This window comes from Protopterus annectens, chromosome 8.part0 (genome assembly GCF_019279795.1).
Source record: "Protopterus annectens isolate FY-2018-M chromosome 8.part0, PAN1.0, whole genome shotgun sequence".
In the NCBI taxonomy this organism is placed as follows: Eukaryota; Metazoa; Chordata; order Ceratodontiformes; family Protopteridae; genus Protopterus; species Protopterus annectens.
In genome coordinates this window covers 1,361,978,414-1,362,005,734 of record NC_056741.1, presented here as the reverse complement: position 1 = coordinate 1,362,005,734, position 27,321 = coordinate 1,361,978,414, and the positions used below count along the sequence as shown (strand labels likewise).

Genomic DNA, 27,321 nt, shown 5'->3' with positions numbered 1-27,321 from the left:
TGTGATTTTAATAATCTACTGACCACCCTCTCTAAATCATGGTCAGAAAGCCTGGACGACCTGGATGATCGGCTCTGATGGCTCCGTTCCGAGAGGAGAGGAGATGCCGGAGCCGAGAGTATCGGTTCCAAGGAAGGGGACCTGGACCTCTTCCTCGAAGGAACCATCGGAGCCGACGAAACCATGGGTGCTGTCGGAGCCGACAACTTTTCGGCACCGACAGAAGGTCTCGATGCATCGGCTCCGGCCGGAGCCGATACAGACATAAAAGTAAGGGTATCGGAGCCGGTCGGCGCCGACACCGCAGCCTGAGCCACATGGTGGTCGGAACCGATCGGAGCCGACACCGATGTGACCGAACCAGTATCGGCACCGATAGCCATCGGTGCCGAGGGTTTGTGCAAACCAGGATCAGCTCCAGCCGGAGCCGATCTAGACTCTGAAAGAGTCGGAGCCGAGGCCGCAGGCTTAGACACAGAAGCCTGGGCCTTGGAAGACTTGGAAGTCTTGCTCGGAGCCGACTTAGCCGGAGAGCCCTCCGGTTTAAGTAGGCCCCTCAAAATCAATTTGTTTCTCCTCTCCTGCAGGACTCTCTGGCTAAAGGAATGACAAATCGCACAGGAGTCCTGCAGGTGGAGAGGTCCCAGGCAGTATAAGCAAGAAGTGTGACCGTCTGTCAGAGACATCTTCTGACAGCACGAGTCACACTTCTTAAAGCCTGAGACCCTTTCCTTGGACATAGTTGCAGAAAAAACACAGACACAACAGCCCAAGAAACAATTATCCCAAAATTAATGAAATCACTAACCTCTCACATACACACACACACACACACACACACACACACACACACACACACACACACACACACACACCCTAACAAGGGGGGGGGATGGGAGGGGAGAAGGCCTGACTAAAAAAAAATTAAGGAGTGAGGGAAATAGTCAGAAAAGGGACTAAATCTAAACTAAAACTGTTAAATATAAGTTTGAAGTGAAAAAAGGGGCAAAAACAGTAATATATAAATCACTTACCAGGAGCTGGTAAAAGGAGGACCTCATCAGCGAAGCGGCAAACGAGATCTGGGTACTTACCGCCTTGCATCATGGGATATGGGGCTGCCTCGAGCTGGTAAAAGTGACTCTCGAGCTTAGCAAGTGCCGAGTCGGAGCCGAGGATCGGCTCCGAACCCATCAAGCAAGAATGAAGGCGAGATTGACAACTTAACATCAGCTGGTTTAGACTTTGATTTTCATTTCTAGTAATTGTTAAATTATCCTGGCTGCCAAAAAAGCAGACCTTACTATGATTAGGCAATTCAGATCCTGTATCCCACCTCAAAAAATAATATCCTTATTTACAGCCATTGGCTCACCCAATATTTCTGATAAGAGTACTGTGAAAAGATTTTTTTAATCTACCAGCTCATTACACTCCTAAAACATATGTTTACAGTTACCCTCTTTCTTCCCCATCACACTTCCAATATTTTCTATCTACTTGAGGAAAGCAATGTTTAAAGTCTGCTTGGGGTTATAAAAATACCTATGCAAACATTTCCAAGCAAAGATCCTAAACTTTCTAGATCTTGTTACACACTTGGGAACCAGCCATACATCCTCAGATTCCATCCATCCACAACCCCTTTTCCCATTTTTGCACATGGGGTTGTGGTATCACACCACTGGGTGGCTAGCCCTCCATATAACCACCCACAATTCTCTCACTGTTCTCTTGTAAATTACTTATACAGTCTCTTTTCAATCTTTTCTAACCTCCTCTGATTGACTGTATTTTTTTTTTTTTTTTTGGGGGGGGGGCTCCTCTGATTGATTGATTCTTACAGTTATCATGCAATATTTTGTATGCCCTACTATCACTTTTTTAAGAACGGTTTCTGTTCTACATTTAACTAAAAAAAAAAAAAACATCAGAGCAGGTCTTTCAATTAAGATTCCTGTATCTTTTTTCTTTGCCTCCACTATGACACTAATCCCTGTTAGGGAAGGCCGTTTCTAGACTGCAGTCCAAAGATCTTCTTAGCCTCATCCCACAGTATTATCTTTCCCTCTCTAGTCATTTGTTTTTATACCTTGGTTCCTTTATCAGGTTCCTTCAGTAAATTTCAGCCCCCTCTCAACTATTTTCTTTACCTTAACTTTCAGTCCTCCATACTGGCAAAACCCCCTTTTTCTCCATTCTCATGTTGGCTTAGTTCTTAGAACACTTTCCTGCTGCTTTACGACTGTAATATTCTTTAGGAATGTTGCTATTCTCCTTAAAGGATGTGCATTCAAAACACCACTCTCTCTACTTCTAGAACTTCCCCTCGCTTCCATTTTGAATTATAACCTTCTGCCTGTGTTATACTTATGAACCTTAAAGGTGTAGCTCTAAAATATCTCTTCAAATCAAGTAATCCTAAACCACTTGCTTTACTGGAAGGATCGACTTATCCCATTTAACTCTTGCCCTTTTTCCCTCCTAGATAAATTTTCAACTCTTTTATTAATTATTGTCCACAACTTCTCCTATGGTTGATAAAAAATATGCCCAACCCGTTTAGAAAATTAAGGAACTAAATACATTTTCACTGCTTGTATCTTACTATGCATAAACAAGAGCTTCCAGAAGGACTTTCAAGATGGTTGCACATTAACCAAAAGCTTAATTTCAGCTATCCTAGTCTGAAAAAAGAAAGAGAGATAAGGGCCAATAACTCTGCCAAATTTAGTGAATTCAGTTACTGGCTAGTAAGTCTACTGCCTGGATGACAGTAAAGAAGAAACTTAGAGAGCCTGAAAGAAAATCAACTAGAAAAGGTGAAGGGAAAATACTAACTGGGAAGAATCTTGCAGCATTTCAGCAAAAAGCAGTTCATGATCCATCACTGGTGCAAGACATGGCCTCTAGTAATGTAAATGAAAAATAAATAAAATGTTCTAAGAGCTCATTAAAATAAACACTGAGAGCCTATATCAACTCAAACAGAAGGCTAAAAACAGAAGACGCTTTAAACAGCTATTCAGATGAATTGATAAAACTGCAAAAATTAGAGGGGTGAAATGAAGAAAAGGCTGGCTGAGTATGAGACTGCTCAAGAAGAGCCGATTCAAAAACTACTAGTGTTACAGTCTATGCTGGGGAAAATCTGAGATTTTCTGCTGTACCAGAGAAACTGGAAGGAACAGACTGTATTACATTTTAAGAAAGTACAAATAAGCAAGTGGACTGGTATTCACAGAGGGATTTTTTAATTGAAATGGCACAATATGTGTATACTCCAAACCTGACCTATGAGAAAGCAGCCAAGACCTGTTAGTAAAGATGCAATCATACCAGCAGAAAGAGTTGATCCTGACGAAACTGTGGCAGAAGGGCAAAGTATTAAAAATTGAAGACAGTCGAGTGTTTGTGGAAAATGATTATTCATTGTGCACCAAGCAGAAGAGAAAGAATAGTTGTGTAAAATCTTACCATCACCATAGATGTCCTTCTTTTCTATGTTGCAAGATTCTTTGCATATGGGAAGTCCTCCGCCCAAGAGACCCCACGTCCGGCCAGCATACAACAGCTTGGAGCTACTGCAGGTTTGTGGGATGTCGCATGTATGTGCTGGCAACATCAGCCAGAAAAGGACATCTGCACATACAATCCTCAGAAGTAAAATGCCCCAGTAGGAACACCAGAACAAAGGACAAATAACTTGCCATTCAGGAAAAAGAGCAAGATATGGGGGGAAGCAGGAAGGGATAGAATACTGCTACATAGAAGAGAAGGACATCTATGATTAAGTTAAGGTTTTACACAACTATTCTATGTCCTTCTATTCAATGTTATATATGGGGGAATACCAAAGCTTAGTAAGAACCCTGGGAGGAGGAATGAACAGAGCAGCCCTCTACAAAGCCATGGAGAAAGGCTCTAGCAAACCCTGCCCTAGATCTAGAAATGCTATCCAACTTGTAACGTTTGGTGAAAGTATGAACAGAAGACCATGTAGCAGTCCCTAAAATGGAGTTAGTATCCAAGCCTTTAAAGAATGCACACGAGGAAGCCACAGACCTAGTGCAGTGAGCCTTAACAGGAGCAGGAAAATCTCTTACCGTGAAAATTATAACAAAATAAAATTGCCTTAGAAATCTAATAAAAAACTGTTTAGAGACAAGCAAACTCAAAGCCCTGGGATGAAAAGAAAGAAATAGCCAATCAGACTTTCTGATAGTCTTAGTCTTATCCAAGTAAAATCTGAGTTGTCTATGCACATCCAAGGTGTGCAAAATCCTCTCACTGGAGGACTGAGGAGAAGGGAAGAAAGTGGGCAATTGAATAGATTGATTAAGAGAGAACTCATTCACCACTTTGGGCATAAAAGAGGAATTTGTATGCAAACAGACCCTATCCTTGTGAAAAACAAGAAAAGGTGGAGAAGCCATAAACCCTTGAATCTCAGAAACCCTCATAACAGAGGTTAAAGCTAGCAAAAGAACTGTTTTCCATATACAAAACTTTAAGGAAGCTGAGACTGCAGGTTCAAAAGGGGCCACAGTTTCCTGAGAGCCTTAATATGAAGGACTCCTTTAAGAAAAAGTTTTACTTCCAATCTGGAAGCCAAATGTGGAGATAATGGCAGACAGGCAATAATGGCTGACAAGTGAACATTCACTGACTAATAATCCAAACCTCTCTTAGGTAACTCACACACATAAGAAAGAACCACTGGAACATCTACTGAAAATGGATCCAGATTTTAAGAAAGACACCAAATTGAAAATCGCCTCCATTTGGATAAGTAAGATTTTCTAGTATCGAGTTTCCTGACCTCCTGCAGAACCCTAAGCACATCCTCTAAGAAAGTGTCTGAAAGGAATCAAAAGTTTATCATCCACAAGGTCAGTTGTAAGGTTGATAGATGTGGGTGAAGTAGAGCTCCCTTGTACTATATGAGAAGGTCCACTCTGTGAGGTAACTTGTGATGATTGCCCTTGGCTAAATGTAAAAGAGGGAACCAATGCTGTCTTGGCCAAAAGGGAGTCACCAGCAAGATTTTTGGTTTGTCCTGTTGAATTTTTTAGCATGACTTTTTGAATGAGAAGAAAGGGGGGGATGCATAGAGAAACATTCTCTTCCATGAGAAGGACAGGGCGTCCAACTTCCAAGACAGATGTGGAACTTTGGCACAAAATAGAGGAAGTTGTCTGTTGAGTGGGGAGACAAAAGGATCCAGAAGTGAAGTACCCCACTGATGGACCAAGTCCAGAAACACATCCCTGTGAAGTATCCATTTGTACGATTGAGTCATGGACCTGCTTAGTGCGTCTGCCACAACGTTTTCGGAGGATAGGATGTAAACCACTTGAAGAGTTACATTGTACTGAACTGCCAAATCCCATCCCATGGCAGCTAACCTGCAAAGAAGGTAAGACTTTGTCCTTCCTGCTTGTTGACATACCAAAGGACTATGGTGTTGTCCCTCCTGCTTGTTGACATACCAAAGGACTATGGTGTTGTCTGTAAACACTTTCAGAGAGCCTGGATGAAAGAGAAGATGAAAAGCCTGCACAGCCAGAATAACAGCTCTCATTTCATTGGTGTCAATATGCTCTTTTCTTTGTGAAAGAGACCAAAGCCCCTGCACCTTCTTTGATGCAACGTTTGCCCCCCAGCCTATGTCTGTGGCATCTGTGAACAACTCTTGAGTTGGCTGGGGCAGATGAAGAGGAAATCCTGGATTCAGAGTAAATTGTTGAAGCCACCAAAGGAGCTTGAATTTTAGGCATGGGAGAAGAGGGATCACATCTAAACTGATTTTAGGTTGTTTTTGTTTGTCTTTTTCGGCTTTTCCCGGTTAGGGGTCGCCATAGCGGAACTCCGGTCCGCTAATTATTGGCAGTAGATTTTTTTTATGGTGCTGAGTTGCCAGCCCGATGTTCAACCTTCAGCAAAGGCATGTCCATTCACGCATGTCTTTCGGAGGTCACTCAACAGCGGGGAGGACATGCAGACTCCACACAGAAGGCACTCCAGCTGAGAATCTAACAGGAGAACCTCTTGCTGTGAGGCAACAATGTTACTGCTGTACCACCGCGGCTTTAACTGATTTTAGGTACTAGTGAAATTTCCTCATGTGGAGTTTTGCAAGAGCCAGCATCGGTATTGTGGATGCCATAAACCCTAGAAGTCTCAGAAAGTCCCTGGCTATAATGGAGGGAAGAGGGAGAAGGCTTTTGAAGAAGTAAGGGACGGAATTTGTTCCAGTGGAAGAAAAGTCATCATGAGATCTGTTCTGAACATACATCCTAGAAAGATGTGATCTGGTGATGGAGAAAGAAATTTTTTTTTTTAATTTATGGTGAACTCTAGACTTTGCAGGAGAGAAATGGCAAACTGCAGATTTTGAATTTAGAAGTTATGTATTCACCATAACGTTCCATCTGAGTAGGTGACTTCATTCGGATGCAACCTGTGGGTATCGGATCCGACCTCGGATCCAATTCAAAAGCTTAGGCTCCGAGCTCCTAGCTCCTCCCTCTTACCCATAACCCCTTGCCACGCCCTGACTGACCTCAGATTGAGTTTGCCTCAAATACTGACCACAGTATACTAAAACAGCATAAATACTCGCCTAAAAGGTCAGGGGATGGAATCGAATGAAGTCACCTACTCAGATGGAACGTTATGGTGAGTACATAACTTCTAAATCTGAAGTAGGAAGACTTCATGGACAGAGTCCCTAGCTACCTGAATCTTGGGCCATCATGGAAGGATGTTCGAGCACCGCTGAGCCAAAGGATGCTCTTCCTCTAGAAACAACATCCACCTTGTAATGAGAAATAAAAGTATGAGGCGAGGCCCAAGTAGCTGCCAACAGATATCATCCAAGAAACTGCCCTAGTAGAATGAGAACCCTCTTAGGAGCAGGTCTGCCTGAAGTGTCATATGCCTGCAATATGCAATTAGCAATCCATTTAGACAGAGTGACTTTAGACACTGCTTTACCCAGAGCAAATTTAGCAAAGGAAACAAACAGCTGATCTGATTTCCTGTGGCCAGCTGTCCTGTTAATATAAAACGTAATTGTCTATGAACATCCAATGAATGCAACTTGTATTCCCCTTTGTTTGAATACTTGGGAAAAAGACAGGCAAATTGATTGACTGGTTAATATTGGATTCAGAAGAGACCTTGGAAGAAAAGATGGATTGGTCCTGAGGCACACCCTATCAGGGAAGAAAGAAAGGTAAGGCGGTTTGACACAGAGCCTGAAGCTCAGACACCCTTCTGGCTGAAGTGATAGCTACCAGAAAGACAGTCTTCCAGGAAAGGAATTTTAAATCAGCAGAAGCTGCAGGCTCGAAGGGAGGAGCAGTAAGGGCCTGCAGGACTAAAGACAAATCACAACCTCCTTGACTGGAGGCCTTAATAAAAATTGAGAAAGGATTTGCATAATTTCGCTGTCATAAGGGGAGCTGTGTCCTGTCCAATGTGATAATGCGATATAGCATTGTACTTTAATCGTGGATGAACTGGCCCCTTGATGAAAGAGGTCTGTTAGAAATTCTAGCAGAGATAGGTGCTGAAAAAGGATCCACCGTTCTCTGCCCTGCCCATATAGAGAACTTCTTCCATTTACTCCGATAAACCTGTCTGGTAGAAGGTTTATGGGCAGCCACCAAAATTGCTTTGACCGGTGAAGAAGTCCTAATTAAGGTTGGAATTGGAGCAGCCAAGCTGTCAACTTCAGGGTCCGCAGGTTGGGAACTGGCATTCCCAGAGGGTGAGAGATGAGATCGTGGATCCAGAATCCATGGTGGATTGATTTTGTGAGACCAACCAAGGTTGTCGATGCCTGAATGGGGCAATGAGAATCATTCTGTTCCTCAAACTGTTGGCTTTCTGCAGAAACCTCTGCATCATAGGAAGTGGACGGTAGGCATAAAGGAGACCGAGGCCAAGCATGCACCAGAGCATCCTCGAACTCCTTGAGGGAGAAGCAAAAGATCGCAACAGGGTTGCCCCTCTTCTTCGCTACTTGAAGGTTTAGGGACCACTCGTGTGGAGAAAGGATGGTGCGACTGAGCTTGTCCGCAAGGATGTTGGACTTTCCGGAATGTGCGTTGCTATCAGAAAGCGTTTGGTGGAAATTGCCCATTCCCAAACTCTCATGGCCTCTCGACAAAGGGGATAAGACCTGGTTCCTCCCTGCTTGTTGATATACCAGACTACGGACATGTTGTCTGTCTGAATCGCAATAGTCCCTGTAGGAAGCACGTGGTGAAGTGCTTGCCACGCTAGGTGCACCGCCCTCATTTACAGTACATTTATATGCAATGATGACTCTGTGGGATTCCACGTGCCTTGGACAATCTTTCCGGCAGAATGCCCCCACCCGAGGCAAGCGTCCGTGGTCACTGGGAGAAAGAAGCCACCACAGAAGGGAGTCCCCTGCACTGCCTGCTGACGCAATCGAGCGCTTAGAGGCGAACAAAGAGGAGACCACTGAACTTGAAGGGTCCATTGAAGAACCATAGCTGCCGCCATAGAACCTAGGGCCCTCAGGACAAGCTGCAGTTGGTGACGGTTGAAGGATTGCTGTCACATGACACCTCAGGCTGACGATACGGTCTGGGGTGAGGAAGGCTCGCATTGATCTGGTGTCTAGTCTTCCTCCTATGAAATCTATAATTTGAGTTGGATTCAGGAAAGATTTCTCCCAGTTGATCGTTATGCCCAGCCTTGGTGCTAGTTGAAGGAAGTAATCCCTGGCTGAGCACAGAAGATGCCTTGATGATGCGGAAAGACCTGTAATCCCTGGAGCCTCAGGTGGGCCGCTACCACCGCTAACACCTTGGTAAACACCCTGGGGGCTGAGGTGAGACCAAAGGGGAGGACCCTGAACTGATAGTGACTGGCTCCCAGCCGAAACCTCCTGGATCGTCTGTCCATCGAGGTCTATGGAACACATCCAGTCGTTCTCCCTCAACAGGGGAGTATAGATTGCAGGGTGACCATCCGGAACTTTTGCTTGGTTACTGACAGGTTCAACAGGGAAAGGTCTAAAATTGGTCTTAAGTCCCCAGTCTTCTTTGGCACCAAAAAGAACCTGGAGTAAAACCCTAATCCGCTTGATCTGGGGTGGAACATCTGGGAGGAGATTTGGGGATCTTGATTAGGGGTATTGAATATCCTAAGGACTGGTTATCAACCACATCTTCTTCTGTCCCTTTTGGTTCTTAGAGAAGGACCTCTGGGCTGGACAAGTGTCTCGAACAGTCTTGCCAAATAAGGCAGAACCATGAAGGAGGGCGCCTCATGACAAGGCCTGCTCTCAGTAGCATGAGACAGCAGATGTATTGGATACAGATCTGAGAGTGGCCATTCGGGTGGAATAAACCTGCTTATCCTCACTCGAGATGGACTTTAATCAGATCTCGCTGCATCCTAATGACATGCGCCATGTAGTTCAGCTCTCAAGGAGAAGGTCGCTGAACTAAACACGATCCATGGCAGCAGCCATCATCATGGCATCTACAGGGGACCCTTACTCCAGTGGGTGCGGTCTGATGGAGGAGAAAGAATGCGATCCGGGCGTTTTGGGATAGGCTCAATGGTGTCCGGATCCTTCCACGCCTGATAGATATAAGATCTACCAGGGGTCAGCAGGAGGGACACCCAAGAGGTAGTGCCTCCAAGAACACAGACTGAAGAAGCCTTGGGGCAGACCACCCCCTGATCCTTAACATCTCCATGATGTCTCCAAATGAGACGTCCTCAGGGGTGACCTAGGGGAGCCTTCCCTTCATCCAAGTCAGGTACATCATCGGGGCTGTCGAGGAGTACTCTTCAGCAGACGGATGTTCCAAGGGAACCACTTGGGACATCCAGGGACCGGGGTCCGGATGTCCTTGACAGTGCGGATCCGACCCACGGATCCAAATCTGCACGATTTGCATTTGGGCCTGGATGAATTTCCTCATGGTCGATCTGGAGGAGGCCACGAGCGGACCTTGACCTCCTGGAACCTCCTCCTCCTCGGGTCCAGGAGAGAACCGAGGGAGATGGAGTCTGTCTCTCCTACTAGAATCCTTCCGCATTTTAAGGGAGGTTGAGTCCCCGGAGGGGAGAACTGACAGCAACAAGTTGCTGACTGGAGGGCAGAGGCGAAGCAGTATCTGGGGTAAAAGACCCGCCAGCACTAATTGAACCCTGCACAAATGGTACAACCAGAAGACAGGTGTTCAACCGTGGCCATCTGCTGGGGATGGGCCACACTCGCACATTTCGAAAAGACAGCCTTAGGGGCTTCAGACATGACACCTAAGGCCTAAACACACACACACACACAAAACTACTAAACCCGAGAAATTTAACTAAAGAGGAGGGAAAGCCTTAACCACACACAACACTAACTATTTTTAAACAAAACTGAGAATTTTAACAATTTTCCTGTCAGAAACCACTTATCTCAAAAAAATCTGGGGTCAGGGAGGAGCTAGGAGCTCGAGCCTAAGCTTTAGGTCGGATCCGATACCCACAGGTTGCAGACGAATGAAGTCTTCCTACTTCAGATCAACTGTTACTGAATGAGGAGCCAAAAAGAAAAGATCATTCAGGTATGGATACATCTGAATACCTTTGACCCTGAGGAAAGCAGTCACAGGGGCCAATCACTTTGTGAATACCCTTGGGGCAGCTGAAAGTCCAAAAGGTAAGCTAAAGAACTGAAAGTGCAAAAAAGCCACAGGAAAAAAAGAAGTCATGTCTTACCATAACGTTCCATCTTTGTTGCTCATCTTCTTTCATTCATCATGATGGGTCCGGTTCTGACCCCTCAGAGCCGAGTCGGCCTAGTACCAAGCTCGCACCAGCCAAAAAACTCTCAAGCTACGGATTCTACCCACAATGCCCTTCTCCTGGTTACCTCAAATCGAGTTTGCCCATGTTATACAAGTAAAGTAGAGGCCATTTCTGCACAAATGCCCTAAGACACCACTTGGACCCAAAGCATCCGCCAGTAGCCTTTGGCAGAGGAAGGAGAGTGGGAAGTGATGAATGAAAGAAGATGAACAACACAAACGGAACATTATGGTAAGACATAACTTCTTTATCTGATTTATTTTATTTTTTTATTTATTTTACATTTGTTAACCAGGATAGTCCGACTGGATATATGTCCATTTTCAGCGGAGGCCCGGGGAGAAAAGCTCCAAGAGTAGTACATACAAAACATAAAGAAAGGCAAAAAAATGTACAAAAGTTTGGGTTGCCTGAAAAAGTAAGAAATACATTTTGCAACAGTATATCATTTACAACAAGAAGTCAGCAGAAAACATTAATTATATAGTTATAGGAACTATATGTTACTATCCTAAGAGATTAATAGTTAGATGGAGGACATAAATAACTAATTTATATAGTAGTGTGAGGATTAGCCAGGCTTGGTACAGTAGCAAGACCATTTGGAGCCCAGGTATAGTTTGAGCTTGGTTTTGAAGTGATACAGGGAAGAAATTGAGGTTATCTCAGGGGGTAATAGGTTCCAGGTTTTACCTAGGGAGTTAGACAGGAGAGTCTCCGGCTTGGTTGTTGGTTTTGTAAGTCTGGATGAGCACCTTGTTGGAGGAACAAAGTGGTCGTGGATTGTTATACACGGTAATTAGGTGTTTGAGTGAGGGAGTGTTATCAGGGGCGTAAATGATTTTGTGGGCTATGATCAGTTGGTTATATAGCACGAGACTAGGAAGTTCGAGCCATCCAAGCTGAGTTAGGTTAATGCAGTGATGTGTCCTAAAAGGGAGGCCGGTGGCAAATCTGGCAATGTGATTATAACAGGTGGTAAGTTTATTTAGATTGGACGTTGTTATTTAGAAGGAGAAGTGATGCATACAGAAGAGAAGAGAGAAGATGGGAACGGGCAATGGCTACCTTGGCTAGGGGAGTTAAAAAGTTCTTTAATCTATACAGTGGACCTAGTTTTTTATTAATGGTTTTGATTAGGTGGTTGACGTGTAGGTCATATTTTAAGTGGGTGTCAATGGTGACACCTAGAAGTTTAGTAGAAGGGTCAGGAGAGATAATTGTGCCATATTTGGATTTAATTATGAAGTTAATGGGGGTGGACTTTTGTGTAGGTAAGAATATAAGCATTTTGGTCTTTTTGGGGTTTAGTAGTAGGAGGTGGTTGGATAGCCAGTTTTCTATAGTGTTAAAGGTAGTTTGGGTCCTTAGCTGTAACTCTGCAGGGGATGTGGCAGAACATATCAAAGTTGAGTCATCTGCATATTGAATGCAGTTGATTTTAGGAATGGCAGTGTGAAGATAATTTATGAAGATGGAGAATAACAGAGGGCCTAGAATAGACCCTGATGTTGTTAATCTTCTTTCCATTCATCACCGATGGGACAGAATCCTCAGCTACCTTATCATCCTTGGGTGGCCCTTATGGAAGAATGTTCCTGAGAACCATTGAGCCGAAGGCAGCTCTCCCTCTGGAGACCACATCCAATTTGTAATGATTGATAAAAGTGTGGGGTTTAGCCCAAGTGGCTGCTGCGCAAATGTCATCCATAGAAGCCCTGGAATGGAAGGCTACAGAAGATGTCATAGATCTAGTGGAATGGGCTTTAATATTCTGTGGCATAGGTTCTTTTGCAAATGAATACGTGAAACGTACGCAGTCCCTTGGGAAAAATACTGGAAGGTCAATAGACTGATTGATGGAAAACTCAGAAACAACTTTGGGGAGGAAAGATGGGTTTGTCTGGAGTGATACTCTGTCCTTGTGAAAAATTAGGTAGGGTCTTTTGGTGCACAATGCCTGCAACTTAAACTCGTCTGGCTGACATCATGGCTACCAAGAAGAGAGATTTCCATGACAAGAATTTGAGGTCACGATTCGCTGCAGGTTCAAAGGGGAGGAGTTTGAGTCAAAGACTGGAGAACTAGAGAGGTTCCCGTGGCTCTATAGGGTGTCTGACTGGAGGTCTAATGTGAGAAACTCCATTGAGAAAAGTTTTACATAAATGCAGTGATATGAGCGGAGTACCACCCAGTCTATTATGATAATTTGAAATCGCCGCCATTTGTACTCGTATGGTACAGGCTGCGGCTCCATCTTCAAAAAACTTAAGACAGATATTGTATGACTGCTGTGACTGGAGCCAAATACAGATCTAGCATACTTTCCTTTGACCAAATAGAGAACCTTTTCCATTTGTCCCGGTACAGTCTTCTGGTGGATAGTTTATGAAAAGCCAGAATGATATCACGAACAAGAAATGGGAGGTCATCCTGCCTGGCAACTAGTGGAAGTGGAGAAACCAAGCTGTCAGCTTGAGACTGAACAGATTCAGATGAGTCAACCCCTTGGGGGTGAGAGATCAGATCTGGAATAGGGTCCAGAATCCACGGTGGGTACAACGGATGAGACCGAAGGAAGGGGAACCAAACTTGTTGAGGCCAAAATGGGGCTATGAGGATCACTTTGCATTTCAACTGAATGGCTTTCTTTATGAACTGTGGAATCAGAGGAATGGGAGGATAGGCATAGAGAAGTCCTGGGGGCCAATCGTGAATCACAGCGTCCCTTGGGGACTCCCCCTTTGGGGAGAATAGGCATTTGTTGTTTGAAGGGGATGTGAAGAGGTTGCAGCAAGGCTGGCCCCACCGGCTGAAAATTTCTGCTGCTACTCCAGGATTAAGAGACCATTCATGGGGCACGGGAATACATCTGCTCAGCTTGTCCGCAATCACGTTGGAGCTCCCTGGGATATGCGCTGCTATCAGAAAGCGATTGGAATCTATTGACCATTGCCAAATTCTCATGGCCTCTCGACACAGGGAGTAGGATTTGGTTCCTCCTTGTTTGTTGACATACCAGACTACTGACATTGTCTTAATGAACTGCAATCGTTCCAGAGGGGAGGACTGCATGGAATGCTTGCAACGCTAACAGCACAGCTCTCAGTTCTAGAATGTTGATATGCATGTTGGCCTCCAGCATGGACCGGACCATGTGCCTTGAACTGTCTTTCCCTGGAAATTGCCCCCCCCACCACCACCCTATCAGGGAAGCATCCGTGGTCTCAATGGCCTTGTGCTGAAGGGGCTGGAAAGGCTTGTAAAAGCATAAGTACGGAAGACTTTCTCCACCACGGAACTTGTTTTAATAAGGTCAGTATCCACTTAAATACCTTACCACCTGTAAACCTAACAAACTGGGTCCAAAAAAGCACTGATGAATGTCCCCATAACTCCCGCTTGTAATTCTGTTTATGCTGATAAGCATTAGGTTGGAAGGGTTAGACTTTCCTGTAGCCTTCTTTCTTCCCCAATTAAGGTAAAAACAGCGTGCTTTCTACTGTTCAACAGAGGAGTGTAGTGTGCTCTGCACCTCCAAACAGTGCATTTCTCAATAAACTAAGTGAAACAAGCGTGCTACAAAAGGGAATTGGAAAACGGGCTCTTTGCATTGTAAATTGAGAAGCAGGCAGGGAACTGTGTAGTTTTTAACAGTAGGGCCTAGGAACAGAGTATTGGGCGTATAAAAAGAAACAAAAAAGTGTGCTTGTAACTTATACCTGCACATGCTGCCTCTAGACATCTGCTTTACTGGTTTAGCCCCGCTTCGCTCGCTCCGAGCCTCACCCTGCCCCCATATCCCACCCTCCTCCAGTAGTACTATGTTTATAGTACCACTGGCACACCCCCTTAATTAGCTAACCAACTACACATGGTCCTAGAACCCAGCAAACTCCTAGCACAATAATACACCCTCTATCCACCCCACTATCCATATTAACCCACCCATAGCTATTCTATTCTCTCTAATCTTTTATCCACCACATACACTTAATACAGATCCTATCCTAGTAATTTACTATGACTACAGCTAAATCACTAATGCTGCTACTCTTAGTACCCCTGCTATTCATTCCTTATGACCCAAGCTCCTATGAATATGTACAGTATCTTGAAATCCAATACCCAAACTCTCAAACAGACACAAACCCAGCATTTATTTATTTAATTTATTTATTTATTTAACATTTGTTGACCGGGAAAGTCCGACTAGGTTCCACAGATCCTGTTTTCAGCGGAGGCCCGGGGAGAAATGCTCCAGAAGCATGCCTTTAGTATTTAGTAAGGTTATCCACCACATAACCACCCCCTCTCCTAATTTCTCGCCCCCCCCCGCAATTACCATCACCTGACAAAATACCGCTACATTGGCTTAAAAACCAAAAGTTACGAAAAAATCTTAAACAAATTTTTAAGACTCATAAGCAACTTAAAAATTAATCTTATGAAGGATGAAGCCATCCACCCCAACCCTGACCCATCCACAACAGTAGACCCAAGCACACTATTTAACAGCCCAATGTGTCCTACCCAGACTGATAGACTACCAAACTCATTTCTGGTCTGTCATCTCAACATCAGAAGCCTAAACAACAAGATCCATAGCCTACATGGACTATTAGCTGCTCACTCTCCTGATATCCTCTGCTTCACAGAAACCTGGCTAAAACCAATAACCAAAGATAACGAAATAACCCCCCCCCCCCCCACCTACCCACACACACACACACACACACACACACACACACACACACACACACACACAGTACAACATCCTTAGACTGGACTGGCTCTCCAGGAAAAGTGGCGGGGTAGCTGTACTATACAAGTCTACCCTAACAATAACAACTGACACCCAACAGCCACCCCAGTTTGGCAATGCAGAAATTCTCATCACCAAACTAATAATAAACAAAAATAAATGCAGATACATTGTCTGCATTTATATTTCACCCGGCAAGAATGATAATACTCTAGAAAATATCTTACATTGGCTAGCTTCTAACTATCCCCAGGAAACCATTGTCTTGGAGGACTTTAACATTGATTGGAACACCTGTTCCTCAAACTCCCTCCACCCATTTAAACCTCCACGGGTTTACTCAGATCACTGCCACCCCCACCAGATTTAACAAAAATAACAGTCAAAGATAGTATCCTCGATTGGATGCTTATTAACAGCCACCCCCAAAAGTACAAGTCAGGTACATTATCCGATGATCTAAGTAATCACTGCCTTACCTATATTATTATTAGGCTCAAAGCCACCATTCCCAACCAGCCCAACTACAAAACTATAAGAAACGTCAGGAACTTTAACCTTGACAACTTCCAAAAAGAACTCAAAGTATGTAACTTGAATGTCTTGAAACGACTCCCATTACAAGAAACAGTTGAGTACTTCAATACCAAATTTCTGACTATCCTTAACCACCATGCTCCTACCCGTACCATCCGTGTAAAAGCCACAGCTGCACCGTGGCTATCTAAAGAAACAAAAACCAAAATTAAACTAAGAAACAAAGCCTGGGCCAGGTGGCATGTTACCAAAGCCCCTATGGACCAAGTAAGATATCGGCAGCTAAGGAACCAGACCAAAAAATCTGTCATTCTAGACAAAAAAAATTATTACACCCTCCGACAACAAAAATATCAGCTAAAACCTCAAATGTTCTGGGCTGGTATTAACAATCTTCTCCATCCAGGCCATTCCGCCACTCCTGCCCATCAGCTGCCCGTGATAAATCCCCTGTTGAAATTGCAAACAACTTCAACTCCTTCTTTACTGAAACTATCCAGTCTCTAGCTACCCATCTCACTCCATCGGAAACTATCCAGTCTCTAGCTACCCATCTCACTCCATCGGACACAAACACCAGCTCTGGCACATCTAGCCCTGATCCACCCAGCACTCAACCCACCTTTACCTTTCAAACCGTACCTGCCAACCTGATCCGGACCTTACTCAAAAAGCTAAAACCTACTACACTAGCGGCCAACCACCTCCCAGCTGAATATCTTCAAAAAGCAGCTGATGCCATAGCACTTCCCATTTCTATTCTGATCAACAGATCCATCTCAGAAGGAACCATCCCAGCAATATGGAAAATGTCACGTTATACCACTCCATAAAGGAGGAAGTTCCACAGAATTATCTAACTTTAGACCTATAGCCATTCTTTCACCACTAGCTAAAATCATGGAATGATGCATACACAAACAAATCATGCACTTTCTTATTCAAAACGGAAAGCTCGCCGACTCTCAGCACATCTTTAAGCCATTCCATAGTACCACCACGGCTATTCTATCTTTCTCTAATGTCATCAATCTTCATCGTAACAACAACAAACTATCTTCAGCACTCTTCTTAGATCCCTCAAAAGCTTTCAATATGGTCAACCTTCAGCTACTGCTCAATACCCTGCAAACCATCAGTTTAGACCAACACTCAATACAATGGTTTCACTCCTACCTAAACGGTAGACAGCAGGCTGTCTTATGGCAGAGCAAGCTGTCATCCCAACTTCCTCTAACCCTAGGTGTCCCACAAGGGTCCATATTAGGTCCCCTTCTTTTCTCTATCTTTATCAGTGATCTGCACACCACCATCCCAGGAGCCACCTGCATCCAACATGCAGAGGACTTAATGCTAATATGCTCCGCCTCCTCTCCTACACAACTTCTAACCCTCACCCAGACCACTTTCAGCATGGTAGAAACATGGCTAGCTAATAGCCGCCTGCTTCTAAATCCTAACAAAACCAAGCTACTACTTTTCTCCCCTAACCATAGAATACCTCCTCCTTCCTTCAACATCAAATCTAGCAATGACAACAAGATCTCCCTTGATGACCATACAAAGCTTCTAGGCGTAATAACAGACAACAACCTTAAATTTGATAAACCTGTCACTCACACTATTAAGTCTGTCAACAAAAAAACTTGGCTCCCTGTACAGAGCCAAACCTTTTCTCACCCCCCTAGCTAGGGTAGCTATTGCAAGATCACACCTCCTCTCTACTCTTATGTATGCCTCCCCTGTACTCACCAACCTATCCAAAACCGATCTCAACAAATTATCAGTATGCTACAATCATATAGCCAGACTTGCTACAGGCATGGCTTTTAGGACACACCATTGCCAGAACCTCAAAGCACTGTGATGGCTAGAGTATCCTACCCTTCTAAAGTTCAACCAGCTTATAGTAGCGCATAAAATACTCCCATCAACCTGATAACATCCCTGCCCTCAAAAATATTCTCACCCCTCATAGTGCCCCCAGGCCATTACGTTCATCTGACAAACTAATGATACTGACCCAAAAATCCAACAACTCTGCAGGCGATGCTATATTTGCCAACTCCACCAGTAAAATCTGGAATCTACTCCCTACCACCATTACCAATGAAACCTCACTACCCCTATTTAAAAGAGAACTCAAAAAATACCTCACATCTCATTGGCTGTGCTCTTGTTCTAAACCTGCTAACAACTTCACTAATATAGGTCTTGCTACCCAACCTGCTGTTTAGCCAAGTATCTATGCCTCATAGCATTTGAATGTCTAAGCATTGTGAATTATGAGATCTGATTGTATTCTATGTTCACATTTTCTGATATGTCTTTGCCAATCAGATGTAAGTCTGCACATTGTGTATATTGAAATCTGCTTGTATTCTTTGTCTATATTTTTCTAAACATGTCTGCCTGAGTTTATCACTCAGTGATGTATGTATCGTCTCTTTTTTGGTATGTGGAGCTTTTCTCCCCGGGCCTCCACTGAAAATGGACATATATCCAGTTGGACTATCCCAGTCAACAAATGTAAAATAAATAAAATAAAAATAAATATGCAGTTTCGCAAGAGGCACTATTGGAATGGAGGCTGCCATGGATCCTACGACCTGAAGGACCTCTCTCGCCGAGCCTTTTTTTGACAGAGTATTACCTGGAGCTGAAGCCTCATCCTCTGGAGTCTGTGAGCTGGGAGTGACACCAGACAGGATCGGGTGTCGAAGACTGCTCTGATGAAATCTATCTGCTGGGCCAGAGTAAGGTTGGATTTCTCCCAGTGCACAGTTATCCCCAAAATTTCTGCCAGAGAAAGGGTATATTGTAGGGCTGTTACCAGAAGATGCTTGGTGGGGGTGGTAAGGAGCCAATCATCCAAATACGGAACCACCTGGAATCCTTGCAATCTTATGTGAGCTGTGACTACCACCATGCACTTTGTGAACACTCTGGGGGCTGTAGAGAGACCAAACAGCAGGGCACAAAACTGGTAATAATTGGCTCCTAGCCGGAAGCGAAGCAGACTCCTGGTGTGTTTGTCCATTTTGATGTGGTAATATGCATCCCGGAGATCTACTGAACGCATCCAATCGCCCTCCCTGAGAAAAAGGGAGGATGGATTGTACCATGACCATCCGGAATTTGATTTGGGCGACATGTTTGTTCAAGCTGCTGAGATCCAGAATGGATCTCCAGTCCCCCCATCTTTTCTGGCACCAAAAAGAATCTTGAGTAAAATCCGGATGCACATTGGTCTGCTGGGACTAGTTGGATGGCTCTTTTTGATAGCTTTCTTACTTCTGAAGCTGCTTCTTCCCTCTGACTGGGTGGAATGTCAGGAAGGTTTGTTGGAAGTTTTGGATAAGATATGAAGGGAATGGTGTAACCTCTGGCAATGATGTTCTACACCCAATGATCAGTGGTGATAAGAGTGCCAGGCAGCTTGGTGCAGAGAGAAACGACCCCCAACTGCTTCCAGAGGCAAGCAATCGGGCCGCTCTTCAGGAGCACTGGTAAGGTTGTTCAGGAAAGGAGTCTCTGGGGCCTTGGTTGCATGGTCCCCTCTGCCGCGAAAGGGGAGTCTTCCAGAATTGTTACCCTCTCTGCCCCTGGGGGTATCACCATGTGCAGCATGGAAAGGACCCTGAGATTTTTTGTGCCACATCTTCCCAGTCCTCTGGTTCCTGGAAAAGGAATGTTGAGGGTTGGAAAAACATAGGCCTACGGCAGACAGGGTCTTGCCGTCCTGCTCACACCTGGCCAGAGTGTCCTTTACCAAGGAGCCAAACAGGGAAGATGCTTCGATGAGAGCATTCAAAAAGAAAGACTTGAAGGGGTCCGCGAGGTCACAAATGCGCATCCAGGAATGACGTCTCATAACTATGCCTGAACCCGCAGCTCTAGCCACTCCTTCGGTTGAGTGTGAAAGCAACCTCATGGACAAATTGGAAATAGACTCCAGGGTTGCGAGTTGTGAGGCAACTTTGTCCCTCACCTCGTCAGACACCTGCTCTGCAAGTGTTCCACAGAGTTCAGAAATAAAGTCTTTTTGGAGCCTCGTAAAATGTGCCAAGTAACTCAGGGGCCGTATGGCAAAGGTCACTGATGCAAAAACTCGCTTCCCCAATCTGTCCACGGCCCGGGACTCTGTTGGGCGGGTGGACAGTAGGTCTCTCTTCAGCTAGGTCCTTTTTAATGGCTACCGCCACCACCATAACATCAACTGGTAAACCTCTGGATCAATGTGGGTGTTCCTTGGGTGGGGAGAGAATCTTGTCAGGTCTCCGAGGGACCTCCTCAACAGAGTCAGGGTTCTTCCAGGCACGCTGCACCATAAGCTGAACTAGCTCATCTGCAGGCGGGGTCACCCAAGAGGTAGAAGGCCGGGCACGGAAAGCCTGGAGGAACACTGACTCCTCAGAAGAAGGATTGGTGGGCTTCTAGTCACCCCTCTGTTTCAGCATTTCAAGGATGTCTTCGAAGGAGACATCATCAGGAGGTGACCGTGAGGACCCTTCACCATCTTCGAAATCCATGTCCTCTGTAAGAGGCTGCACCGAAAGATGGGGCAGCCCCAAGCAATAAACACAATCATTGTGAGAGTCACTGTTTGGAAGTTTACCATTACATGAAGTTGTTGTTGTGTCTTTCGGCTTTTCCTGGTTAGGGGTCGCCACAGCAGAACTCCAGTCCGCTAATGATTGGCAGTAGATTTTTACGTGCCGAGTTGCCAGCCCTGACACACAACCTTCAATGAAGGCATGCCCATTGATGCATGTCTCCACACAGAAGACGCTCTAGCTGAGAATCGAACAGGACAATGTCTTACTGTGGAGACAATGCTACTGCAGCACCACCACCCCAGTCCATTACATGAAGTGCAGTGCTTAAAACCTGAAGTACTCTTCTTGTCAGACATCATGACAAGTCAACACAACGATCAAAGTCTTCAAATATGATCTTAAATCCTATTTACTCTATGTCTAAACCTAAACAAATACACACAGTATCTATCCCAAGAGCAAAAACACACAACTAGACAGAAAAGGAAGAAATACCAGCTATGGCATTAAAGGAATACCACAAGGGTAAAGAGAGAGGGCCGTACCACCAATGGTACTTAAAAAATTACCAAACGGGTAGAAGGAAAGAGAAAAAGGGATATATCCAACTGTAAAAGTGAAGATCAAAGAATATAAATTACTAAACGATAAGAGAATAAACCACTTTTCTTACAAAATATCAAAAAGTTTCCACTTAGCTGAGAGCTCGGCTGAAAAGCGGCTTTACGGCTATGTGGCAAACGAGATCTGAGGTAACAGGGAGAAGGGCATTGTGGGTAGAAGCTTAGCTCGAGAGTTTTTTGGCTGGTGCGAGCTTGGTACTAGGCTGACTCTGTTCCGATGGCTCGGAACTTGACCCATCGGTGATGAATGGAAAAAAGATTAACATCAGATCAAACATTTCCTGTAAAGAGGATGGATAGGTATGTGAAGGTAGGCATCTCTGAAGTCTAGAGACGCCATGTAAGGCTGAGGGGGAATCAAAGGAAACAAAGTCTGTAAAGACAGCATGCGGAAAATTGGTACTTTTAGGAAAGTGTTTAAGTGGGATAGGTTCAGAATTGGTCTTTGCAGGGGGCTGTGGAACACCAATGAAAGGAGGAAGATTTTCCAAGTCATGAAATATCCTTGTTGGATTACAGAAAGAATCCAAGAATCCTGACTGATCCTTGTCCAAGCTGGAAAAGAAAGGGTTAGACGAAGAGACAGAGGAGTAAGACTTGGAAGAGATTGGTGGTTACAGAGTACCTGGCCTGGCTGGAAGGGGCTGCTGGGATGAAGGGCCAGAACCAGTAATCTTAGATTTGTGGATGTTTTTTTTGCAGTCTTTTTAAAGTCTGGAAGTAGAAGAAGGAAGATGGGCATGTCCGTCTCCAAAGAAAAAAGAATTCTCAGTAGGAAAATTTCCGTGGAATTTTGGAACAGGAGAAACAAAAAGGTGCTTCAAAGCTTGAAGTTGGTGGTTTCCCTTCTCTTGTAAGGACTTAAATAAATCTTCAGCTGTAGAACCAAAAAGAGCAGAATTATCTAGAGGTGCATCCATCAATTTTGCTTTTATGTCATCTGGGAAAGGTTGAAGCCTCAACCACGAGTGCCTTCTAAGGACAGAGCCAGAAGCAGCTGCTCTACAGGATGCTTCAACTGCATCAGACCTGCATTTAACTGACTGTCTAGCCACCTGAGAAGAAACTGCTAATAGAGATATAACCTGATTTTTTAGGTCAGAGTCTGGAAGCTGTCAAAGAGTTTGAAAGGCCTGTGAAGGTAGGGCCAATGAATACCTGGACATGCGTGTTTGGCAAGTCACAGCTCTGATAGCCAAAGTGGAAGAAGTATAAACTTGCTTGGTTTTCCAAAATTTTACTCTCATTATCTGAAGGAAGAAGCTTTAAAGAAGGTGACAACCTAGAGGGCCTGTCTGAAGCAATGGACACTACTGCTGTATCAGTTGAGGGACATTTGTACAAGAATTTGTAATCACACACCTTGTAGAACCTAAAAACCACACAAATGGAAAGGTAGAACCTGTTTGGCCTTTTAGCAGTAGGAGCCTGTGAATCAAGGGTCTTAAAAGTGGATGAAAAAGCATCATAAAAAGCTGGCAAAACAGGAGGCACAACAGAAAGGGGAAGGTAATTCCATTTGTAAAAGATCATAATATCTTTTTTGCTATTCTGAGATCTGTGAGCAGTTGCATTTTAAAAAAATTTTCATTTTATTAATGGTCTCCCCAAAATAAATCTCTTCTACTGGGGAATCTGCCCCACTGGACTGCTCCTCCTCTGGGGAAGCATATTCTAAAGGGGAAGTAGTTTGTGTAGAGAATGCCAAGGAATCCTCATCAGAGGTAAAAATATTATCATCATGTAATTCTTGCTCCCTAACCCTTTTAACAGGAGAGGAAGTAAAAGAAGGAACAGAAACAGCAGTGGAAGGATTCAGAGCCATCAAAGCCTTAATCAGCCACTGAGAAAAAGTATCCCAGTCAGACTGTGGAGAGGAAGGGTCCTGAGAATGTTTGGTTTTCTGTTTTTTCTTAACATGCATTTCTGCATGATGTGTTGAGGAAGAATCTGACAAAGGCCTGACTTATGCTTCCAACTCCAGAATCTTTTACCTAGCTGGAGTAAGAGGAATGTCCCTGGGACCTTCAAGCACAAAAAGCCGTGGTTCCCAGTCTGTCCGAAATAGATGTCTGCATTGCCTCTGAGGAAGTGCCAAGGTCAGATTCTTTAATGGCTTCCAGTGAGGTACCCGCTGAGGAACCGGACCAAAGCTTCAAATGTAACTCCATGTCTTCACTAACCTCAAGGGATACATTGGTAGACAGAGGCGTAACCGAAGATGACTCAGGCCTAGGTTTACTGATTTTCCTCTTCAAAATCGCCTCAGCCGAAAGATTCATGGAACCCTCCATTATGTCTTTAGCTAGTCTTTTAAGCTGTTGATTCTCTGTAAATATTCAAAGCCGAAAGTTGGCTTCGCAAAGTTTTTGGGACAAAGGCCTGACAAGTGAAGAACGATGGTCATGACTAGCGCCTAGGCAGAAACGACAAAGATCGTGGCTGTCCTTATATGGAATTTGCCTTCCACACCTACACTTGCCCTTCCTGGATAACATCAACTAAGCAAAGAAGGCAGCATCAAAGAAATAAATCCCCAACAAGGCACTCTGAAAACTGGCAGCAACCAACAGAATCAGGCAGCAGCCCAACTTAGGAGTCAAGCATTCCAAATGGCAGCAGAAAAGTTGAGGTTTGTAAGTGTGGAAGGTCTTTTATGGCGGACACTGCCAGAACATACGTGTGATGTCCCATGTACCTGCAGTAGCTAAAAGCTGTTGTATGCTGACCGGATGTTGGGCCTTTTGGGCAGAGCCCATATGTAAAGAATACTGTAACACCGAATAGAAGGACATGCATATTTATCTCAGCAATCAGGGAATGTTGAAAGGCAGGTACGAGATTCATGCTGCTGTACCTAGCTATCTTCAAAATACTTTTCCTGCAGGATCAAAGACATCTTTTGATACAGAACAGGTTGAGGAGGTAAAACAAAATGTATCTAATAAAAAGTCAGCCATCAAAAAGAAGAGGACTCTTCTCATTTTCTTACAATAAAGCTTATAAAAAGACTTTGGAAATTGGAAATAGTTTCACTGGCAAAGGAAAATGCTTGAAAGGAAAAAAAGCACAAGAGTTAATTAGAAGAATCAGAAGTACCTTAGACTCTAAAGTATTGTTTTGGGAGATGGAGATGAACACGAAAAATATCAACAACACTGAAGTTAGTGAATACATTTGAGACTATAAAGCATCGATCATACTGGTGAAACATGGCTTTACAAGATAAAGTGGAAAGACTGGACTTTTGTTGACTTTGTTAAACTTATGGGGGACTGAAAAGCATACATCTCTCCATCTCATTCATGTTTGGAAGGTCACTAAAAGGAAAGAAGAGAAAAAAAGTAAGTAAAACAATTTTTGTTCTTAACAGTATTTGTATAAAACACTTAAGGTAAAACTGCATGTCATATAGTAAAAGGATTTTCAGTTAATGCTGCATGTGATACTGATACAAAACAAGTGCCTTATTTCTTTTTTTTTATTTTAAGAAATACAGGCATTACACTGTAAAAACGGTTAAGTTAATATGCTGTAGTACTGGGTTGCTGAGGTGGGGGTAGGAGTGTAAAAGTGCACAGATTATAACATGTGCAGAGTTGACTTGTTTTTTTTCTTATTATTATTTTTGCATAGGTGAATGTCTGGATTAAGGCTTTTGGCTTTAATTTAATAACTTTCTTTGTGTAAACAAGTAAATAAGCGAACACTGAATGTAATGAAAAGTTTTTCTTTAGCAAATAAATGTTCAGTGCGAGTTTAGAAGTCTATAGCTGAGAGTAGCTGTACATTTTCTTTTTATGTTTTCATGGAGACAGGCTGACTCCAGGGGTAGGCAATAAAAGCCAGACCACTTTTTTACGGCTATAAAAGTTAATGTTTTCTGAAAGCATACAAGCTGTTTTTTTCCATCAGGGAGGGGAATAAAGACAAGACCAGACAGCAGTTAGTGTGAGTAGGAGCACAGGCTGTAACATGTGTCACAGGCTGTAATATGTGTCATAAGAGTAATTAAAGTGAGAAAGTTTCTCTCTGACAAGTTGTCTGAACAAAGGATCCAGGCAGAGATGTTCTCTTTCCCCTATTTTATTTGTTTTATATTTAGTGCCATTGGCAAAGAAAATTCAGAAATTCAAGGATATAAATGGCATGACAATCAAGAAATGTTGGCTTTATTTGCAGACAATATTATTTTGTACCAGATAAAACCAGAAAAGGACATTTCAGTGTAGTGGAACACTTTTTTTAATATTTTACTGAATTATCATTTATGATATAAGCAATCATACATTTATATAAATGAAAACAAACCATACTGACATACTGGTTGCAATTATTATACATTACCTATAATCTTCTATAGGGTCATTGTCAGTCATACGTTACATAGCTCATTCAATTCCTATCTTCTTTTAAACCTCATTTCTCCTCCAAAACATTATTCTGCATGTATTGTTCTCATAATTCCAACTTTTCAATGTAATATGATCCTACCCTGGTCTAAGGATTCCATTTCCAGTTTTTATTTTTATCTCTGTTACTATAAACACTACTACTACTAATTGCTTTTTTGGGCAGCCACCAGAATTAAACTTAACAAGGCCTTACTTGCCGAGGCCGATTCTTTATCACAAGCTCAAAAAATAGTTTTCTTATTTACACCAATTTGCCGTGGTGGTATAGCGGTAGCATTGTTGCCTCACAGCAAGAGGTTCTCCTGTTCATTTCTCAGCTGGAGTGTCTTCTGTGTGGAGTCTGCATGTCCTCCCCGCGGTCAAGTGGCCTCTGATAGACATGTGTGAATGGGCGTGCCTTCGCTGAAGGTTGAGCATCGGGCTGGCAACTCGGCACCATAAAAATCTACTGCCAATCATTAGCGGACCGGAGTTCCGCTGTGGCAACCCCTAACCAGGAAAAGCCAAAAAGACAAACAACACCAATTTGCTCACCCAGTATTTCTGACAGAGTAGTATACAGGAATTTTTAAAGTCTGCCAACATTCATAGAAAGTATGTTCCCAGTTACTTCTTTCTTCTCCATCACACCTCCAACATTTGCAATCAAAAATTCTTTGGAGTCTACTTGGGATATACAAATGCCTATGTAAACACTTCCAAGCAAAGATTCTAAATCATATTTTGGAGCCTTATATCCTCCTTTTGTTTCTTTGTGAATTGCTTATCTGATCTCTCTTCCCAGTCCTTTCTAATCTCCTCCGATTCCTATAGTTATCATGCAAAATTTTATATGCCCTACTAATTACCCCTTTTTAACAGCAACTTGTGTTCTAGATTCCACTGCTGGACATTCACTTAGGATCCCCCTACTCCTTTCTCTTTGCCTATACTATGATATCAGTTCTTGAAGGGGAAGGCAATCTCTAGCCTGCAGTCAAAATAAATTCTTGGTCTCTTCCCATTCCATTACATTTCCTTTTCCAATTATTTGCTCCCAATATCTTGGTTCCTTTGCCAGTTTTTACCAGTAAATTCCAGTCCCCTCTTGCCTATTAGAGGAAAATTGGCATATGAAAGATTGCATGATAACTATAGGAAATAATCACAGGAGATTATAAAAGAATGGATATACAATTCATAAGGTAACAATGGCAGGACATATGTATGGCTCCCAAATATACAACAAAGTCTAGAAGATTTAGGATTTTTGCTTGGAGGCATTTGCATAGGTATTTTTATACCACAAACAAGACTCAAAAAGATTTTTCTTCAGGTAGATGGCAAATGTTGGAGATATGATGGGTAAGGAAGGGGTAGCTGGCAATAAATGTTCTGGGAATGTAATGAGTTGCACACTTTAAAGATTATATATTATACATGAAAGCGATCACTTTGGATCCTGTGTTTTTTATTCTTTTATTAAAGTTCTACGTGTATTTGGAGACATACTCTCAGCTGTGGCGAGCCTCTTTTGTTCTTTTTGCATATTTTGAGTTGGTCTTGAGAGGCACCTTGCTCGCAAC

At 43.5% G+C, this 27,321-nt stretch overlaps 1 protein-coding gene across 1 annotated transcript in view; it reads right to left on the bottom strand.

The window, feature by feature from the left end:
- Window positions 1-27,321, bottom strand: part of TRAPPC4 (trafficking protein particle complex subunit 4) — a 112,573-nt gene that overhangs the window by 37,370 nt on the left and 47,882 nt on the right. The window lies entirely within an intron of this gene.